This window comes from Poecilia formosa, unplaced genomic scaffold (genome assembly GCF_000485575.1).
Source record: "Poecilia formosa unplaced genomic scaffold, Poecilia_formosa-5.1.2 Scaffold35, whole genome shotgun sequence".
Classification (NCBI taxonomy): domain Eukaryota; kingdom Metazoa; phylum Chordata; class Actinopteri; order Cyprinodontiformes; family Poeciliidae; genus Poecilia; species Poecilia formosa.
The window spans coordinates 1,963,784-1,982,228 of record NW_006799974.1 but is presented as its reverse complement, the minus strand read 5'-3'; the positions used below and the strand labels follow the sequence as shown (position 1 = coordinate 1,982,228).

The following is an 18,445-nucleotide window of genomic DNA, read 5'->3' as shown; positions in this document are numbered from 1 at the left end:
TAAACTGTTGAATAAATGACAGAGTTTGGGACATCTGTGCCTGCTTGCAGCATGTTTTGCATTTTAGGGTTGAATAGCTTTGGTGATAAGCTAACTCCTGTTTGCACAAGTTACACAGAACAAAAGTGTTTCCAGCATCACATCAGATAAATTTCTGAAGCAGATATTAATCCCCAGTGGGACAGGATAAGTGGATGTCGCTTGTGTGTCAGATTTCCAGGTGTACCAGAAACGCCTAAATGTAAAAACAAAAAAGATGTGATTGACTTAATATTTTAATACACAAAGTCTTATTTTTACGCATTAAAATTAATTTATTTAATCAAAATGTAAGTGTTAAAGTCCTGGTTCTAGATAAACACATCACAAAAAGAAATGTTCAGATTTTGGTGACCTAAGAGGCCTTAGTTAATATTTCTTTGAAGGTTTTTCTGTGGACTATTCTCACAGAAATGTTGGTTCTGTACTTGACATTCCTAAAAATTTTCTTACCCATAAACCATTTACTTATGAATCATTTATAGACAACAAAGCTACAAAACTCAGGGACAAACAAACCTATCAATGAACCTTTAAACTCATTTTGTTCTTATTTGTTCTCAGTTGAACCCAAATTAAAAACCAATACTAACACTGCTTAAAATTGAGACGTTTTGTGTTTTAGCAACATTAAAGTCATTCAGAAGCATCTCTTTTGCACTTTATTTAGCCACAAATAAAGTGCTCTCTCATGGTCAAATATTAGGACTGGACAGAAACAAAAGCGGGGGTCATTTTGCAGTCTTTTAAAAACAAATTAGAAAGAAATTAGAGGTGGTTTAAAATCCTGTCAAAGTACTGTGTTTGTCAATGACCGCAGCAACTCCTCATTAATTTTCTGTATCATTGGTCAAAGAAAACTGTTAAAAAGAATCACAGTAGGATCATTTGTGAGCATTTTTGTTTAGCTGTAATGATTTACTGTATTTGGAAAAAATATTCCTGAAACGATGCATCTGATGGCAGAAGATCAACAATGAAACCTCAGTGTGATTTTTATTCTAAAATGGACGAAAAGGAACGAGGGGAAGAGGCTCATGCTGCCATGCTGGAAACATTAACATGACCCAGAGATGCATAGTCATGAGCGAGCTTTACACGGCACAGTTCTTGTTACCGACAGACAGACAGTACATGCGTCATGTTGCCTTGGCTGATGCTGCCCTATTGATTTTGTTTGTCACAGAATGTACCAGAAAATAAGTGCAGCTGGTCACCGAGTTGAAAAGAGGAAGATGCAGCTCTTACATAATCATGTCGGCATCTTTTCTTATTTTATATGAAAGAACATATATATCTGGTGCGCTTCAGACTTATTTGTTCTGGCTGGGGTTTGTTTTTTTTAATGAACTTGGACCTTTAATGTGTTCAGGTTAGTTTATGTTTACACCTTCATCCTGAAATGTTCCTGTGCCACCTGTGTTTTGACACCACAGTCAAATGTTTGCTCTACTGATCGATAAATCAATAACTGCTGGTTTCAGCTTACATCATGATAGTAATTACAGGAAATTTAAGTATTATACATTGTTAAGGATTTTTTATATTAACCCCTCAAGCCTTTGTATTTTTTAAATGACAGCAGCTTGACTTCATTTTTTTTATTTGTCACAGAACTAGAAACTTCAGTGTTTTTTTTATTTGAATTTTATCTGATAAATCAATGCAAAGCAGTGCGTAGTTCCACCCTTTTGTTCGTCTTTACCAGCTTTGTACATCTAGACAATGAATCGAGACATTTTTAAAATATGCTTCAGTTCAGTCAGACTGGATGGAAACGTCTGAGCAGGCTTTTCCCAAATATTCCCATTTAAACACAAGAGCATAACTTTGATCTGAAGCTGCTCTGATAAACATCCAACCAGCTCTGGTTGGTTGGATGTTTATCACCTGCCCTCCCTACAAGTGTTTCGGTCTTTTGCATCTACTAACTGGTTTACTTCCAGAGCTGCCCCGTATTTAGTTGAATGAATGACTTTATTTTCTTATTGTACACTAAAATCATAATGAAATCAAGAGCATCTCTCCCACTATCTTGTATCTCCATGGGGATGATGTGTTCAGGGAGAACAGATTCAGTTTTCTGTCACTAGTAGCTTTTCTCTTATAAGCCAAAAAGTCAAATTTTGGTCTAATCTGACAATTAGACTGAGTCCTTGTTAAATTGTCAAAAAGTGTTTTAATATATAGAACAAATTGTAATAGTCTTTCAAATATTTTATCCAAGCTATCTTTCTCCCAACATTGGTATTGAGATGGTAACCATGATTTCACATACTGCAAATTACATAAATGTGATTATTTTATTCATCTCTAGTGCCAAACCCAACTAATCCTTTGTCTATAATATGCAAAAATATAAAATTAGTCCAAACTTTTAAATTCAGGAAGAACAAAAAGTGAAGCCAGATTTATACAACTGAATCTCGTGTTTCTCCACATTATCGCAGGTCTGTAACATGTTTCAGGATCTCTCATTAGGATTAGCACTCACCGCTCCAATCTCTTTCACAGCTCTCCGTAGCACCAGTTTATAGCCTGTTAATCTTATACATGTGCCATTTCTGGTGCCGCCACCCTGATTTGATGGGTAGAATAAGAACCAGCAGGTTCTAAATCTTATCAAGGAGAACAGAGAGGCACAGCACATTATTAGAGGCTAACTCCACTGTCCACGAAGCTAATGAATAAACTCATGCTGAGTCTCCGGTCCTAAGGATTACAAACAATTCAGTGGGAAGAAAAAGAGACAAAATGGCTTGATTTTCCTTTTAGTCATGGAAGTCCCTCTTAACACAGCTTTTCTTACCAATAACAAAAAGGTGACTGCTGCTTGAATATAATAACATAATGAGCTTGTTTAACAGACTGAATTAATGCTTGTAGCTTAGCTGGCCAGCATGTCTCCAATCATTACCCTCCCCTGCTTGTATCATGTCACTGCACAGCTTTAAAAGTGTAAACTGCTGGCAGGGTGATAAGCCTGGCTGTGGCTGCTTTCAACATATGCGATACCCAAGTGTTTTCTCACCCGCATAACCAAAAAAACGTGTGGAGTCAGCAACACTAGCCCAGGGACATCTGCAGTGCCTTCAGTTAACTCAAACCTGACCAAAAACTCATAAAAATATATTACGTTTTTCTGGGGGTGGTTCCTGGTGTTTTTGCATCACATCCTCACTGATGTGACCATGTTAGCATAATCTGATAAGCACATAATCTCACTGCGAGAGGCGGTTAGAGAGACGTGTCAGAAAACACAGGGGACATCCCTCGTTTTAGATACCACTTGCCAGCAGGCACTGAGCCAGCTGAGACTGTGCGTTGTATCAGGAAACTTGGTTTTAAGGCGGGAGGAAGAGGAGCTAAATCTACACGTGTCTGAAGATTATTCAAACATCAAGCTGTGCTGCCTCATTACCAGTAAATAACTTGTTTTCTGCCTTAAAACTTATTTTAATTCTTAATGTGGGCTACAGCCTGACGTTTCATCTACAACAGATGAAAATCTTAACACTTGTTTCAAATATGCAGCAATAACGTTGCACAACCAGAGTTGCTAGCTAGAAAGAAAAAACCACATGACTTTATTGCTACAAAGGCTGAAAATTACAGATTTTACAATCAGAAATCTGAATTTGTGAGCCGAACATCATCACTGTGTTGTGTTTGCAACCAAACTCAACATTATATTTACCAAGCATTACACCAAAGTCAAGGTTATATCTGAGCAAGAATAACAGTATGCTGCACTGTCCCAGGTGTTAAACACTATTATACAACCATAACAGGTATTTTAACTTAATTAAATTTCTACAGGGAAATTGTTTAACGAGATCATTTGGCTCATGAAGAGCCCAGATGTAATGTAGAGCATTAGGAAAACGAAGTACACCTACAGAGGCAATAACCTAAGGTACTCATTTTCTGTCTCTCACCAGGTTGTGGATGTTTTCTGGCCCATTTTGCTTTGCAGAATTGTTTGAGTTCATTGAGTTGTTCAGACACTCATTTCTGCACTGCTTTTCAGTTCCCACAACAACATCTTAATATCTTTTCAGGCGCTCTACTGTTGATTTACTATGAGTTTAAACATATAAAATCAAGTCCTGACCAAACTTTACTGACAGATGGACTCATATTTGACTCTGGAATACTTTGGTCCATCCACGACCGAATGGGTCCGAAGTGTTTGTGCTGATTTGTTGTGTTTGGTTTGGTTTGAAACGTCATATGTCGAAATGATATTCTTTCTCTCAGCATCTTATCCAAACAGTGTCACATTTGATATTGTGCTAACACACACCTGTATGCGCCAAAGTAGGGATTTGCCGAATGTCCTGACTTTACAGAAATGCTTACACTGATGACATTTAATTAGGAGCAACTGGCCTCTTCTTTCCTCCTATGGAAGCAGCAAGAATATACTTAGTTTGCCCGAAGAGTACTGACAGACGAGGAGATTATGTTTTTCTCATTACTTTATTTATTTCTGCTTTTAAATATGGGCGCTTAACACTGCTGTCTGAGGTAATTAAGAAGCTAGTTTTTCTTAGGTGAAAGGGTTTTGGCACTTCCACAGCAGGTTTACTGGACTTTCCAACTTCTAAGTTGTGAAAATTATCAGGCCCTCCCCTAGGTGCAACATTTCTGAGTAGAAAAGTCATAAGTTGCTTACTAACCCTGACCTCATAAACAAATTTGGCAACGTGCACACATTTAAAACGTGATGAAAGCTGCAGTAATGAGGTATGTATTTCCATATCTACTCTAAAGCTCTTGCTATAAAAGGAAGCATTTTGGATCCATTCTTTACAGATAGTAAACCCTAAAGGAGCTGGTGCTGAACTGTTTTCTTTGACTTTAGTGACTATGTATTAATATGTGCTTGAGATTTTATAGAACCTTGTATATTATTGTTGTCACTGTTTACACTCGTTTATCTGCATATAGACACCTTGTCAGATCTGTAACAAACTGACAAAGGTATGTAGTGAAGGATTGTTTTTTTTTTACCATATTAAAATGTTTGTGTATTTTTGGTGTGCTGGTTATTTCCAACTTTTGTGACTCTAAGGTTTGGATTTCAACTAATCTGTTACACAGAAACCAAAATGCTAGACTGGCTGAATGCATTAAGAACTGAGAAATGCATTGTTGTTGGCTTACTGGTAACAAACTGGTCACTGACTGCAATAATAAGCTAATCCTACTGGTTTTCTGACTTGCATTTGGAACTGGGTTATTTAAGGTCAAAAGTCATCCCCAGATCAGAGCTGTGACTGCTGAGGTGAATGAAACTCTTGCTGTTTTACAGCCTGGGAATAAATACTAAAACAAACGTATGTAACATTTAGTGCAGAGAGATAAAACGCATGACTGTAAAGCTGCTGACTAGAAATAATCTCATGAAAGAGATGCAGATAAAGGTAAAAAAAAAAAAAAAAAACTTCCATAAGTATATGCTGCAAGGCAACCAATATGTTGAGAGGCTGAGAGTTTAGACCACTTGGATGAAAACACCTTTGACAGCTGAGTCCCAGTTTCACACCTGGGCAGCTGGGTCTGTGGTGCATGTCATTTCCTGACTCCCTTTCCCACCTTTCATGTCTGTTTGAACAGCAACAATCTATTAAAGGAGCCAAAATACAAGGAGAAAACCTTCACAGCTATAAAACTGTAGGGCACTGAGCTGAACATGTGGATTCTTGCTCTGAAAAAATATTCACTCCCTTGTGGGTTTCTTTTGTTTTTGTTTTTTTAAGCACACATAAGTGTTTCAGACAATCAAGGTAATTTTAAAAATCAAACAAAAGTAACCAGAGTAAATATAGATGAGTTCACTAATCGCACAAACCAACCTAGCCTTACCTGAAAAGTAATTACCAACATTTTTAAATCATTAATTATTTTTTTGTTGTTGCTGCTTTAAGCTGAGTTAAAATAAACCAGCCACACCCAGGCCTGATTACTGTCAAATCAATATTCAATAAATTAAACAAACCCTGTCCAGAAAAATAAAGGAGGCTTTAAAACACCATGTCACATGCAGATTTAGAGAAAGGTGGTGGAAGTGAGATGACAGGCTGCTTTACTGCTTCCGGTGGCTCAGTCAAAGTCAGGATCTAAATTTAACTGAAATGTTGTGGCATGACCCAAAATAAACCATTCATGCTCGAAATGGCTGCTAAGTGGATGGATAAAAGCTGACATTTTCCTGAGGAAAATGTGAGGAAAAAGTCTAATGAAAGTATTTTTTCATTTGACTTATTCAAATGAAAAAAGCCAAATAAAAGTATTTTTTATGTCCTTAGCTACATGCAAGAAGAAAAATGCTGTCAGTTAGATTTTCAGTTTCAAGCTTGCAGCACCCTGAGGTGAGAGAATCATTGCTGCAATATCCAAATCACAGTTATGAGCTTTGTTGGTGATCATAGTATGAATAGTGCAGGTTTAAATGCTTAAAGTATGATGCTCAAGAGTCATTTACCAAAGGCACCGCATCCTCTGGAAAGGCAAGAATGCAAGAGTGTGAATTGGGTATTAGTGTGATTTGTTGTTTAAAAAAACTTTATTTTACATGAGAAACACATCATGCCCAGTGGAGAAATGTGATGCTATGAGCCTGTTTTTCTACCAAAGGCCTTGGGGAACACTGATGGAGTCCATGGCATCATTGACATTCAGAAATACCAGAACATTTCCAACAAAAAGCTGATGCTTTCTGCCAGCAAACTGAAAATGGGTGCTTAGGTCCATCATCAAGACCAAAGGAGACGCTCAGATCAAGACAGAAACGCTTAACCAGACTAAAACGAGCTTACTTCTAAGAGCCAAATCCTACAGAAACCGTGTGGGGTGATCTGAATGGAGGAGAGCATAAGACGGCTCATACATCTGGATTATTAATAGACTCTGTACAAGGTGGCATGTTCAGAAATCCCTTGCTCTCTATGCTCTTCAGGCTTATGACCAGAGAAAACCAATCACTATCCTTTTGGCAAAACTGGGCTTTGCAAAGTATTGACAGCAGGGGAGCCATTACATTTGCCACTAGTGATTTTCTTAAAATACTAATTTCTCAAGAGAAGTGTTTCTATTTTTTTTTTTTCTTTTTTACTCAACTGATTAGATGTCCTCAAATTAAAGGCTGGATTTCTCTAAATTATCTGTGTGAGAAGATGCATCTGTGTAAAAAGTCACATTTATTTTAAGATTTATTACACGTATTCACCAGAGATGCCAACAAGCCTGTCTGCAAATATCTATTAAACAAAATACTGATCGTATATTGGTTTGGACATGATCATACTTCCTGTTTTACTTAAATTGATGCCGATAATCGACAGGCTTTATCAAGTTTTGAACAAATTTCCAATTTCACAGCTCATAAAATCTCTCATTCCACACGTGGAGAGAAAGCACACCCAGAGACGAGAAATGAGATTTCTTTTTTGTGTCTAATATCGGCTGCAGTACAGTCACTCAGGCTGAATTATTCTGTGACTGGTATTAAATGAGAGCAGTGGCTCTCTCACAATGTGGGAATGTGTTTTTTCACCTACTTTTGTGCTCGGTGCCCTGGCAATTACAGTGAATGTAAGTTCAACTTATATTATCCTCAATTTCGTTAAGAGTTCAGAAGGCCCATAAAGGGACAGATATTCTTTTAGTACAAAGGCTAATATATAAATATGACAGGTTTTGTGACTGTTGCCTTAAGATTTTCCAAGGTGGTCAAGAAGGCCTCCGTTTGATTTCTACACTTGAACAGACACAACCACTTCACAGAAAACCACTTCACAGTGGACTTTTACATAGATTTAACAATAAGCCGTGTTATTTTGTCTTTGTCTACGGCGTCAAATCTTACATGGTTGGAGGGAAGAGCAAGGAGTGGCACACTTTGTGCTCTATGAATAAACACAACAAAGACTTACAAAATAAGACTGAGTTCTTGGACAGACAACAAGAAAGCAGCCTGACGACACCATAGGGAGGCTGCGACTGATGTAAACACTGCTGCCTTCAGATATGGCTGGACAGCACCAAGTATGACCTACTTAGTCTGAAGCTTGCTGAACCCTTTAAGGAAAATTCAGGCCTTTTTTCCACTTCTTGGCCACAGACATTTCTAGAAATGTAATGGTATAAAAAGGGAGCAGTCAAAGTAGTAAAGTAGGGATGCAAATGAATGGTTTTGAATTAATTAATGAATTAATTTAAAGTTTACTCATTTTAATCAACTGATGATTAATTGATAAGGGGCCATTTTCTTATAACCCTAATTTTCCCTTCTACTATATAAGCAGTATTTAATTGCCTTAATGTCTTTGTAAACTTGTGATTTTCTAAGTTAAACTGAGATGCAACCATGTATGTAGTTTTAAGCCAAAGTCTCAAACCTGCTGCTTAATGCCTGAAATCATGGAAAAATCTAAATAAAATCAAACATCTTGTTCATTTGAAGATCTTGGTATTTTCTAGATGCCTACAGGTGCAATCTTTATTTTTTTCAATCATGAAGCACAAACAGAGCTGGAATATCCAAACATCACGCTGTTCTGCTACGAGACGGGTTCTGTGCGCCAGAGATTAATGTGTTTTGGTGCCAAATGTGGGCATCAACCTTCGGGAAAAAACAATGGATCTTGTGAAGATGTTAGCTGAAGATTAAGGCAGAGCATTAGTTTCCTCAGTGAAACTAAAAGCCCAATCAAAGTGGAAGAAGCCATTATTTCAGTAGCAACATAAAAATGCCAGACTGGGCACTCAGGAACAAAGACTTTACCGTTTGGAGGCATGTCCTGTGTTCTCGTCGAACTATAATTGAAGTGTTCGGACATAACGACCATTGTTATATTTGGACGAAAAAGGGGGAAGCTTGAGCACCAGGCCAGCTTTTAAGTATGGGAGTGGAGGAATGAACAATATGTGGAAATATTGAATCAACATCTCAAGACATTCTCACTCCGTCACTCCAGAACGGGACAAATTTCCTGCAAACTATTGTGAGACGCTTGTTAGGTGATACACAAAACGCTTGGCCCAAATTATGGAACTGAAAAGGCAGCGTTACTAAATACAAGAAAAAATGTGCACAAGAAGAAATGCGTGCAAACTTCTGAATTTGAAGAAAGTAATATAACTATTTAATTATTGTGGCATGTGGCAAATAGAAATAATTTTGGTTTTGCTAACTGAACTAAAACAAGAGAATTTTAGTCAGATTGAAAGTTTAAAAAATAATGAATATTTTAACTTGAAAGAATAAAAAAAAAAAAGCAAGACGAGTCACTTCCATCACCACTGTAGGTGCGATAGCGCCATTACAACATTAAAAATAAGGGTCAAGGTGGTTTCTTTTGCTTTTTGAAACAGTTTAAAGACGTTTTCACTAACAAGCTCTGAATATCATGTTCTAAAAAAAATAATGAGATTTAGAAAAGTGTGCGCATGCATGTCTTAGCGAAAAGTTTCCTTTATGAATCAAAGTGCAGATGGAAATGAGCACCTGTGGATCCGGCTGACACTTTGCCCTCTACTTCCCCACACGCAACACCAAACGCTCACTGCGTGCATGTTGGAGCATACAAAAGAACCTGCTGATCCTCAGCTCTGGATGATGAATCAAGACCAGCAAATGAAAGCCAGAACCCAGAGGTTGTTGTGGGGCAGGAAATGTTCACACTGATGAATGCATGTTTGCATGCGCGTCTTTCATTTACGTATTCAGTGCAGCAGGATTTTCTCGGATACACGTTTGAATTTAAACAAGCAAAATCAAACTCATGCATAAAATCACAAAAATGTTTAAATAGGTGGCAATGAATGTATTTGTAAAATTAATAGTGATGAAGATGAGAACTTTGAGCTTGTTAGTGATCAAGGTGTTTTTTATTAAATAATGGAAAATATATCAACAAATTACTATTTCAATATTATTGTTGGAACTATTTACTCTTTATATTTATTTCTTTGAATTTTGTTTAAATTTATTCTTAGTTTACTTTATACTTTAGGTTATTTACAAGGTTTACTTGTAGGTTAATATTTTTTAATTTTATTTAATCTTTGTTTCCTATAGGTAAAGGGACTGGGGCAGGACCAGCATGCACTGGAGTTGTCCCTATGGTTTTATTGCTTCCCAAACTGGAAAAATAAACCATGAATAGCAACTTCCACGTTTTTTGGACATTGGGCTGTGAACAAAACATCACCATGGAGCAGCAGTGGCTCATTGATTGTTTTTTTTAAATAGGATGCAGTAGAAGCCCACACCTGGCAGAAATGATGGTTGGCCTCCAACATTGGTCAACATTTTGACCAATGTTAAAGGTCAAAAAGAGCGCTGGAAGCAGAGTAATGACATGAGATGGATAGGAATGTCAAAATGTGTTTATCGCTTATTGCTGTTGCAACATTTAACCAAAAGACACTGAACCTCCAACTATCCATGTATTCTCAGATTAAACCTATTTGTGGATTTTTTCTTTTGGAACATAACCCCCAAATTATTCAAAGAAAATTAATCTATTCACTCATTTTTTTTCATACAACATGTAATATATTCAACAGAAAAGCAGCGTGGGATGCTGAAATCCCATAGGTACAATGTTGGTTGACGATAACGGCAGCAGTTTGCAAAGAATCGATCCAGAAGCATCACTCCTTTCTCTGGGCGGTGATTGGCTAAATCCTAAAAGTGGAGGTAAGGAAGACAGTAGATATTGGTTTCAGAGATAGTGCTAATATGGTTTCCACTACGCATATTAAAACATATTTGGTGTTTGTAGGCAGCTGCAGGTGTTTTTAGAGATGCAAAGACTCATGGATTTCAAAAATTCATGGGTGGATGTGGTCTGTAACCTCCACAACTACTGGGGTTCTACTATGATGCCATGTTGTAATTGCATAACTTCCGGTCTGGAAGTTATGCAATAATTTCTTGGTGGCAACATCAAGCTTGTAATAGTGCAGTAGTTAATGGAGTTTAATGTAAATGTAATTGGGCTAATGTGTATATTTTGGATCCTGTGGAGATTGGAGAATATTCCCTGAAGTTGCATGCTGTATTATAATACTACAATGGCAAAAAGCACAGCTCAAATTAAGCTTCAGAATGCCAAAAATAATTAAGACATCCATCCCATGACAATTGCATGTACACTGCATTTGTAGCTAGTGTTAAGTGCAAATTGGACAGGCGCTTCAAGGGATGAATGAACCGAGACAGGAGGAGGTGAAACAGGGGAAAAAAATTTATTCATGCAGAGATTCTTTTCATGTCGTCAGACACTCCATAAAAATCTGAGCCTGTCTGTTGCAAATATGAGCCGTTTTACTCTGTCACACATGAGTGACTTTTGCTATTACATTGCAGCTGTTTGGTGAATGCCAGCCATGGTGCTCTCACTCCATTTTGGTAAACTCGCAAGCGCTCCAGTACTTTATCGTACTTTCAGCTCAAATCCAAGAGTAAAAAGAGCCTAAGATGAAAAATCACCCAAGTTCCCTTCCTAATGCTCTCCTCCACTTTACCTCAGTGTGATGTAAAACGGATCACACTCTTAATGTTGAATTGAATGCTTTGCTGTCCTTTGGTGTACTAGTACTGGGTACATAATCATATCCATAGTTGACTGCCTAGGAGGTTAAAACAAGCTTTCCCAACTTCCTGCCGCACAGAAGGTGAACTAACTCCGTGTTCTACCTTTACCTTTCCTGTTACAAAAACCATTATAATTAAATCCCCCTTACAATCATTATTCATAGGATTATAAAATTATTAAGATTGTCTCCTGCAGGGTACAATAGACCTTTGATAAATGTGCAATGATCCTATTTAATGCTGCTGCTCTCTGCGCAGATACATAGGTGCTTGAGACAGAAACAGCCTCCGAGCCCTGTGGGGGAAACAAAGGCATCAAAGCAACTAAGATACTCCATGTGCATGCACAATCACGCAGGGACGGAGACGAAGCCCCACACACACGGGAGGGCGCAAACACTAAGATGTGTGTGCCCAAACACAGCGCTCGCCTGCAGCCGCACATGTACACGCACATACAAATGCAGCCAGCCACGGTTCAGTGTTTGGGTAACCATGGGGACAGCGAAGCCGAAGGTTTGCTACTGAAATCTAGTTAATTAGAGAGAGGCAGAATAATGCCGATACTCAAGGGAAAGTGTTTCGCCATCTGTTAATACCCACAAGCACCCTCTGCCCGGCCGCGCGCAGAGGAAGAAGCCGGCCGCCGCTGTTGGTGCACAGCAAACACCGCTTCTCCCACGGCGCTCCGGTACGTGGAGGCCAACAGTTTCTTCTTCTTACTGGTATTAGATGACTAATTGGAATAGCTAATACTGAGCCGCTAAATAAAGCAGGCTTGCATCTGCTGCTGACATACACCAATTATCGCGTGGGGAAGGAGATCGGGGTGATAAGTTATACAACTACATCCAGAGAGAAAAAAGGGGCGAGATGGAAGGAGGGATGGTAAGTTGACACGGAGGAGGAGGAGGAGGAGGAGAGCGCGAGGTGTCGGGGGACGGAGGAAGGGCTCGGAAAGGGAGGGGTGATGGAGGTTGAGTGAGTGAGTGTTAGAGGCAGAGACGAAGTGAAAGAGACTTGATGTTGGAGAAGAGAGAGATGCGGGACTAAATTTGCCGGAAACGTAGAGAAAAACAACAGGATGGAGTGTGCTTCGTCTTTTTAAGGAGGTAAGTGATGAAACTAAAGGGGGAGACGGACCCGTTGGAGAAGGAGATCAGATTGATGGATCAGTGGAAGAGCAGGAGCCGAATGCTGAAAACCCGGGCAGATAGAGGAGGAGAAGTTGGCTATGAGAGGAAACCCAGATAAGATATGAGCTCTCAGCTGGTTTTGGCACAGCCTAAAAACTAATGTTTATTCACCTGCATGCGTGCGTGTGTGTGTGTGTGTGTGCGTGTGTGTGTGTGTGTGTGTGTGTGCGCGCGCCTCTCTCAGTGGATTATGTTAGGAGACAGGAGTAATGATGATGATGACGGAAACGGGCTACAATCTACTTTACATTCAGCTGTGTTGAACCAGTCTTCCGTCTGTGCTTTCTCCGTCGCTCCATCTTATTTTTCTTCCCTTCTCCTCGCTCTCGGAGCCCACACCCCCTCACCCCCACCCCACCACCAGCCCCTGCAATTCCCCCAGGCCCCCAGAGCAACCTGTTTGTGTATTCCTCCCTCTCAAGCTCCCCTCTCCATCCTCTGCCCACTTGTCCTAACCACCATTACACCTCTTTCAGTCATTTAATTTCTAGCCATCATTCATTTGGTCCACTCGAGAATCTGAATCAATTTGCCGCTGTCCTCATGTCAAAAAGGACAAAGCTACTTATAGGATAAATGAACTAATAGTGCAAAGGCTCTACCTGACATAAGAGATTGATTACAGAGCGATTAGATAAGAAATTACTTTTTAAAAGCAGAGGACAGCCCATTAATTAAAACAAAAACAACTTTCAAAGGGAAAGAACTTAAAACACATGAAATACATATACAGCCTAAAGGAACAAACAAGCTGACAGATCAAAAAAGAAATACAATGACTGAGGTAAAAAAAAAAAGAAGAAGGAAAGAAAGAAAAATGCACTTGGAGGAAATTCATCTTATTGCAGTTCTCTCTCCTGCACCTGTGTTTACAGCCCTTTATTGGTTTCTCCCAGCCCCCTTGGCAAAAGCAGCTCCAGAATCTTAGTGAATATGAATGTGCTTTCAAGCTTCCTGCAGCCTCATTCACACCTGATGAACACACAGGTGCACACATGCAGACTGGCTTGACGGTAAAGGTGGATCCCAAAGACTGAAGTGAACCGGAATATAACTGGAGACAATCAGGCTGCACTCAATGTGATCTGATTATTTCTTTTCCAGTGTGATGAAATTAATTTCGATACATTCACACGACCAGGCTTGCAGTAACCATCAGACTGCCTGGAAATTAGCAAAGCAAAGAGCAACAGGAGCCAAGGTCTCCAACAGCTCGGGGAAGAGGCTGACTAGAATTCAAATGTATGCAAATGAGCAGTCATGAGGAAGAAAAGTAGCCGAGGTGTAAAGGTGTTTTCACTTTGGGTTTTTTCCTCATAAATCTTCTTTACTTGTTCCAGCAACAGCTGGTGGCAGTTTAAAGGCTTTTTAAATGCTGGAGATAAACAGACTTCCAGCAACGTGATGCCAAAATCAAATTAGTTGAACCTTTGAGTGTAAATGAGGTCATTAACTGGCAGATAGCTGTGACAGGCTTGGAAATTTGATTTATGTCAAGTACCCTGAAAATATTGGGAGAAATATGTAAAAAAAAAAATTTAAAATGTTGCACAATTCAGTCTTTTTCTATCACAATGTACCTAAGTGAAACCAGGCTGGTTGTGAAAATGCCACTACGCGATGAAGAAGAAGAACTTTAATTAGTAAATTTATATTCTGTATTGATGAAGTGAAGCTTTTCGAAAGCAAAACATATTTTTTCTACACATGGAGAAATGTTTGTGGTTCATCCAAGGCATTAGAGAGCAGAAGAGATCAAGAATTTCAGCACCCAACAGGAAGGCTGAACAAAGGACAGCAGAGTTTTTCTGTTTGTTGCTTATGTAATGTGTTACATGATATGGTTTATTTGGAAATGTTTGAATTTCAGAGAGAAGGTAAGGATTCTCCAATAAATACACAGGGAAACTGCCGTTTTCTGAATATTAGACATGCTAACTGCACTAATTGGCAAAAATAAATAAAACAGGAACTCAATCAATTTGTTGAAAATATTTCTAAAATCCAGATTGTAGAACGAGTTAATCTAATTAAATTATGGAAAAGCAATTTTGGTTAAATGGCACCGTTCACACATTTGGCAATTCAAAGTACTTCACACAAAATCAAAGGAAAAACATTAAAACGACAACATGTAAGCTTTGATGAAAAGAAAGAAATGTTAAAATGTAAATTAAAGTAGTGCACAATAGAAATGAAGATATCTGAAGAGCCTCAAAGCAAAGTACAATTACTGTGAAAGTTATTTTTTTAATCAAAATTGAAATTTAGTTTTTGTAGCAAAATTTTCAACATAATAATGTTTAAAATGTGATAACACTGGCATGTATTGAAGCATTAAAATGTTTTATTGCTCTTTTCAGTTGATACTAAATAACATATTGAATAAATATTGAATTATTTGTCATTTCTAAATGTATATTTTGACGTAAAAAAAGTTGCACGCAGGGTTTCGTTTAAATGACAGCTGCAGCAATTATTATCTCTGAACCAGCTTTGGTTTGGTGTCAGGTTTAGTTTTTAACATCTATGACCTTTTATTTTGAAAGTGGATCTTTCTTGTACTTCCTGAAGACATGGCAGTAAAACAAATTAGCTTTTAGGCAGCTTTGCACTTGAAGCAGCATCCGTATATCAATTTTCAATTTATTAATTGTTCTAAAGGCCCAAAGCACTCAGAGTTGCACTTAAAACTTATATGAACACAGAAATGTTAACGATATTCCAGGACATTCAGATAACATCCAAGACCAAAGCTAAGCACCATCATAGCTCATTAGCTAAAACTGACACTTCTAATGTATATGAAGGCAAACCATCTCTGTTTTTCTTTAGTTTGACAAAGCCTTGTGGTGCTAACAAATTGAGTTTGAGCAACCAAGTCAAACATAAAGCCCATCTCCATCACTTAAACAAAACTTTCTGCTGAGCATTCTTAAAAGATACTCTGCAAATCCCATCATAGGGCCTTAATCCAGTACAAGCTGTCAGTTCTGACAGTTTCTGTGGGAGAAGTGAGCTGCTTTACGATGTCGAACTAAAAAAGAACATTGTTGTGAAACAGCCTGAACCATTACACACTCAGCTGACCAGAAACCACAGAGACATTCCCCTGAATCCCTCCCAACCTCTGAAAACACCACATCTAATGGAGTATGAGGCCATTTTACAGCATAACAAGTATCTCTAACAGTGTTAATGTGTTAATGTCTCCAAAGGAAGTCAATACCATAAGACTGAGGACCATCTCTGTCTTTAAATGCATATGTGTGTTGACTGTTTGGATTATTTTCCAAGAGGCGATTTGTTTTGGGTCAACTTTGTGAGCCTAAAAATGATGCTACACATCAGCTGGCTGAATGAAGTAAATACTACCATGAAGACATGCGGTTGTTTTGTCTCCTTACAGAGTTAAAGCTTTAATCTACTTTTACTTAAGACAGTAATTGCCTTTGCAGGGCTGTTAAATAGATACTATAAGGTATAACTACACCATAAATTACAGTAATTTGCCACAGACGCACTAATAATACCTACAGAGAAAATACTTCTATTTGTCATGAAGACGTTCATAAAACAAAATTAAAGAAATATATATATATAAACTTAAAATGAACTTGACCCATCTTTTCAAGCTATTTCCAGCAAAATATTCAAATATTTTCTGCAGCATGGAATAAATCCAACTTACTACACTTGATGTTCTTCAGTGGCACGCATGAGACGACAGACATGAAGGAAAATCTTGCTGATGCAATCCTAAGAGAAGCTGACTATAATAACCTTTTTTTTTAAGCACAGCTTGGATAAAATCGCATTATACGGTGCGGCACCTCGGGCGTTCATGTCAGCGTCTCGCATTATGATACAAAATGGGTCAAGCTGCACATTATAATTTGAGCCGTGGAACGATAACGACAAATCAGGCAGCATTGCCTCATTGAGTATATCAGATATATAAGCGTGTGTCAGTGGATGAGATAGGATACAGAGCAGAGCAATAATGCAACATAAAGTGTATGTATGAGATCATTTAAATAGAGACTGAGCAGGATCGTGCAAGAAAAGGGCGTTATACGTGATTTAAAGTTCAAAGACGGAGTAGTAGATAACGTTGTTACTGTGGCCAAGACGCCTGGTGTAGGAGGCTTTTAAAATGATTCAGACTGAGTCCTTGGAGGCCATCTTTGGACAAGCGCCAGAGGGTGCTGGTGGTGCAGCAGCAGCAGCAGCACCTGCACCCAGGCCCCCAGGGGCCACACGGTCCCTCTACAGTTGTCACTGTGTGCAAAGCGGCTGCAGTTGTGTACATCTGTGCACAACAGGAGATTACGAGGGAGTCCCCGCATTTGCGTCCAGGTCTGGTTGGCGAAAAATCTGCCGGCAAAAACTGATTTGATTGTTGCTGTGTTTGCAGCATTCAAAGGGGCTGAGCCGCCATGACTCTTCAGCCCAAAGGTAATAAATGCTAATTAATTGTGAGGTGTGCCTGTAAGGCAAATAAAAATCATTGGTCACGAAGACTGAATTAAAACGCATCAATATCAATTTAACCAGCGTTGACTCCGAGTTATTAGGCCTACAGGAACCTTGTCTTTGACCGCCAAGTCTGATAATTGCAACGTGAAGCATGTGAGAGTGACTTTGTGTTACTTTAGCCAGCATGTTTAAATTAAAAAATGGCCGCTTTATAAATTAATAGAGAATTATGCGAGCCAAAAATATGTTACATGTAAATGAAGGATTGTGACCTTGGGAGCGAAAGGAAAAAGGGTTTACACACCTGTGGAAAGATTTGTTTTTAATTTAGGTTTCCACAGCTTTTGAACAAAATCAGAACACTGAAAGTAAAAGTCATGTCAGTCATTCTGAACTCAAAACTACATTTGACACAATTTTTATTACTCAAGTTGATTGGACAGGGAATCACAACACCAGCCAAATAGCCGTAGCTGTGTTTATAACCCAAGGTAATTTGGTTTTATTAAATTAATATCAAATATCAAACAAGATTGTCAAACTAATGAGTTGATTAAATAATTAATCCATTTCACTAAGCTTACTTTTTAAAATAAAATAAGCGTCCTGATCGAACTCTACTGTATAAACCAAAGTGTAAACTAAATGTTTAAAGTTTTGTGTTAGGATAAAAAGAAACATGAAAACATCAACTCTGATCACTTTCTCTGTTCAGCAACAGGCTTCTGGCTGGGCAGCCTGCATGCACCAACAATGTATTATTCATTGACAGAAACACTGATATTCTTAGACCTGTGGCTTGTTGTTTGCACAAAGCACCTTTCAAGAGTATTTCTGTGAACTTTTAACATTTTTACATTTAAAACCACAAAACCTGATGCACTTTATTTGGATTTAATGCCATCCACCCTGAAAACAACATGTCCACCATCAGAAATAGTAGTGGTGGTGAGAAGACAGACTTGGCTAACTACTACACAATACTGGAAGAAAACCCAAAGCAAATGTTAAATCTGCATGCAGAACTCAGAGCTGCTCTTCATCCAACCTGACTGAACTTGAGCTATTTAGTAGTAGAAACAAATCTAATCCTTAAATGTACAAAAATGGTAAGACACCC

General features: G+C 38.5%; 2 protein-coding genes across 8 annotated transcripts in view; one reads left to right on the top strand and one right to left on the bottom strand.

Annotated features, from left to right (window-relative positions):
• Positions 1–18,445, bottom strand: part of macrod1 (mono-ADP ribosylhydrolase 1) — a 175,420-nt gene that overhangs the window by 82,278 nt on the left and 74,697 nt on the right. The gene's annotated exons all lie outside the window — the stretch shown is intronic.
• Positions 12,352–18,445, top strand: part of flrt1b (fibronectin leucine rich transmembrane protein 1b) — a 55,963-nt gene continuing 49,869 nt past the window's right edge. For 2 of the 4 annotated variants that reach the window (XM_007550329.2, XM_016670588.1), the window contains exon 1: positions 12,590–12,762. The gene's annotated coding sequence lies outside the window, so the exon portion shown is untranslated. Of the gene's footprint in view, positions 12,539–12,589; positions 12,763–18,445 lie in introns of those variants that run through there. The other 2 variants (XM_007550328.2, XM_007550327.2) reach the window with 2 other exon arrangements.